The sequence below is a fragment of the Pipistrellus hanaki genome (assembly GCF_964339955.1).
Source record: "Pipistrellus hanaki genome assembly, chromosome: 15".
NCBI lineage: Eukaryota > Metazoa > Chordata > Mammalia > Chiroptera > Vespertilionidae > Pipistrellus > Pipistrellus hanaki.
Genome location: NC_140517.1, coordinates 39,918,037 through 39,921,595, shown reverse-complemented (window position 1 = coordinate 39,921,595; position 3,559 = coordinate 39,918,037). Strand labels below are relative to the sequence as shown.

Genomic DNA, 3,559 nt, shown 5'->3' with positions numbered 1-3,559 from the left:
CAGAACAAACCTACAAGGACTACTCTGTGGGGACCATTGTTGGCAGCGTGATCGGGGTCCTCGTCGTGGTGGCTCTGGGGGCCTCCCTGGGCTATTTCCTGTACCTCAGGAGGACTAGGAGGTACCTTCACCCACACCCTAATCCTGTCCCCTGACCCAGGCTGACCCCCAGCAGAGCCCAGGCCTGGAGGACAAAGGCCCCGTCCTCACAGGGTTCTGGGCCAGCTCCCTGTTGCCTCCCAGCTTCTCTATGGATGTCCTTAACTCTCCATCCAGCTCCTCCCTCACCAGCTGCTGACCAGGAGGTTTCCTCAACAGCTTCCTCACCTATAAATGAGGCATGATTAAGGAACTGTGCCCTCAGGACTGTCCTGGTTCTCTCCACACACCTGCAGCAGTGCAGGCAGGAATTAAGTGCTCAGTAAGGCACCTCCTGTTGTTTATCTAAGTCCACCCTCCCAGGTGAGGAGATGAGCTGCCTCAGGGTCTGAAAGTCACCCTGGCCAAGGACACACAGCTGAGGATGGAAGAGCCAGGACAGGCAGCGTTGGGTCAAATGCCCTCACGAGGCCATTCTGATAACCGCTACCCTGATGTGTAAGACAGGACTACAGCAGGGTCTGTGGTGTGGTTTTCACCTCTAGGTCAGGTGGATGGAGACATGACAGGAGCTCTGTAGGCCTGAGGTGCGGGTCTGGCCACAGCAGATGCTACATGAGGCTGGCACTGCTGCCCCTGTGGCCTTGAACTTTCCACTAAGTCAGACCCTCGGGGTGGACTCCTGTCTTGGGAACTCAGTCCCCTCCCTGTTACTCCTCCCAGACCCCCAGCTGCCTGTGGATCCTTTCCCTGTGGGCCCAGGTCAGCCCTGAATCCTTAAGGCCTTGCCTCAGTTCCCCTCTCCTGGGCCTGTCCCCCCTAAACAGTGGAGAGAGGCCTCCACCCTCTGCTGGGAAAGGAGACCCTCCCTGCCCCCTGTTGTGACACCAAAGCTCCCTGCACCCCTCACATTAAGTCTGTCCTTTCCCAGGGCCAGTGACCCGCGTGATCCCCAAGTGCACCCACCTCCAGCCGCCATCCCTGGTGAGTGTCTGTTCAGCCTGGAGCCCCTGGGCCTGCTCCAGAGTGGCCACCCCTGCCCTTGTCCCTCAGGCTCTGACCCTTCCCTAGTCTTCAAGGGGATTCTCATCACCACTCTGCATAGGGGACCCCTACTCACCCGTCAACCTAACATGTAGGCTGTGTCATGTGTCACCACCTCTCCCTCACTGGACCCTGAAATGGCAAGAGGGTCTTGCCTTGGGAGATGACCTTTCACCCCTGGCTCTTGGGAGCTAAAGAACCACCCCCTCCTGGGAGAACAGCCAAAGCTTCCTCCCCCTGGGTGCTAACGCTTCCTGTCTCTGCTCCCAGGCCAGGGTCCATCTGGAATCTCTGCCTTCCGGGTAAGTCCATCCCCTCCCTGTTCCCTCACCCAGGGCCTCAGCGACCCATCATCAGGGCAGGGGCACCATCGACACTCACAACACAGCACAGAACCCTTCCACAGAAGAGCCAGCACAAGGGGAGCCCCGCCCTCATCTGGGGGGCCCCCACATCAGAGATTGACCAGCTTGGTCAGTATCTGAGGGGAACCCTGGAGTCAATCATGGAGTAAAATGGGCTCTGTGAGCACCTGACAGAGGTCCCAGGCTAACAAGGGTGCGGGGGTGCAGTGTGGCCAGAAATTGGGTGCTGGGCTATAGGTGTGAAGACAGCTGCTCAGGAGGCAGAGCTGTCAGTCCTGTGGAGAAACACTCCCTCCCAGTCCTCTGATGCCCTCTCTCCCCCCTACACAGGGCCCCCTACCCGACCCCAAGACTGCAGGCCCCATCTACGAGGTGAGTGTGGGGTATGAACCTTCTGTCCTGCAGGTCCCAGGGGCCCCAGGACCTGCCTCCAGCCCAGCCCTGGCTGTGCTTCCAGCTCAGAAAAGGGCAGTGGAAAGTGACAACAGAGAGTGAGAGGAGGGAGGAGCCTGGGGACAGACACCCCAGCACAGTCAGCCCCCAGGGCACCTGTGAATCATGGCACTTGTTCTGAGAAGGCTGCAGGGTTCAGAGATCTCTTCTTTCTTTGATAGGAATTAGTCAACCCAAACACAGAGTTGTACTGCCGGATCATTCCCAGAGCAGACGTGGCTTCTTAATTCCTCCAGGACCTGACACCCCAGACCCTGTGGATGTGGCCTGCACCAGAGAACCAGCTCTGAGCATCATGCTAAGTGAAATAAGCCAAAGGGAAAAAGATAAATATCACATGTTCTCATTCATTTGTGGAATATAATGAAAAAGATAAACTGACGAACAAAATAGAGCCAGAGGGGAGAAAAATATTTTAGAATATAATAGTAGTAATCCTGTTATTGCAGACTTTTAATATTTCCTACAATGTTTGTGATATCATACTATGTTATACAATTTTGATAATATTATTATATTTAAATCCTATTTTCTTAAAATATTAATGTTTATTTCATGTAATATTATATTTAAGATCATTTTTCTTGAAAATTTTGTTTATTGCATTTAACATTATATTTAAAATAGTTTCTCTTGAGATAAAAAAATAAAATAAAATGCTTAAGGGATTGCTGAGAAGAAACAGAGAGAAACCTACTCATGCAGAATTAAAATGTCTATACAAGGATCCAAGATGGCTGCTCGGGTAGACACCTAGCCGCAGCAGCTCACAACAATTTCAATGGAATACAACTAAAATGTAGAGTGGACATTGCCCAGAGCCACAGGTAGTCGACTGACTGAAAACTCTACAATAGGAAGGAGGGAGAAAACCAGAAGGAAAATCAGAGGAGCTGAAAAAAAGCCTAAGGTACGGAGACATGCTGTGCGCTCGCACGCACGCGCGCGCGGAGAGGTCCCAGCCGGAGAGGAGGAGAGGGCTGGGTGCTGCCTGGCGTTCCCTAGCAGGAAGGAAATAGAACCCCCAGCCTGGGCTGAACCCCCGAACCGGCAGCGCTGAGCCCCAAGTTATGGGCCAGACCCTGGGGACCCAGGCTCCGGCAGGGGGAGACGGGGCTGTGAGACGGAATCCCGGGGGCCGGCGAAAGGCGGGGCCCCCGGAGTCGCGCGCACATGGCGCACAGAGGACTGAATGTTGACTCTGATGCTGGATTACCCTAGCCGGAAGAAACAAAGCCTCCAGCGGCTGCGCTGAGCCTCAGTCCAGACCGCCCCGAACTCCAGGTCTGGGCCAGTCCCTGGGGACCCAGGCTCGGGCAGGGGGATACGGGGCTGTGAGGTGGAGTCCTGGGAGCGCGGCGAAAGGCCGAGCCCCCAGAGTCGCGCACACTGCTCGCAGAGGACAGTCTGTTGACTCTGATCCTGGACTCCCCTAGTGGGAGGGAGAAAGAAAGCTCCAGACTGGAGGAACGCGACGAGGAGCAGGAGCCCCTGCCGGACACCGGCCAGCCGGGCGCCAGCAAGGAGCCGGGCGACGGGGCCCCCAGGGGGGGGGGGTGCCCCTGAGCCTTCGACTGCTGAGCGCGGGCAATGGAACC

At 55.7% G+C, this 3,559-nt stretch overlaps 1 long non-coding RNA gene across 1 annotated transcript; it reads left to right on the top strand.

Moving 5' to 3' along the window:
* LOC311609990 lies at positions 1-1,446 on the top strand. Its single transcript, XR_014792888.1, has 3 exons — positions 1-121; positions 1,031-1,083; positions 1,414-1,446. It is a non-coding gene; the product is annotated as an uncharacterized lncRNA (long non-coding RNA).
* The last annotated feature ends 2,113 nt before the right edge of the window (positions 1,447-3,559 follow it).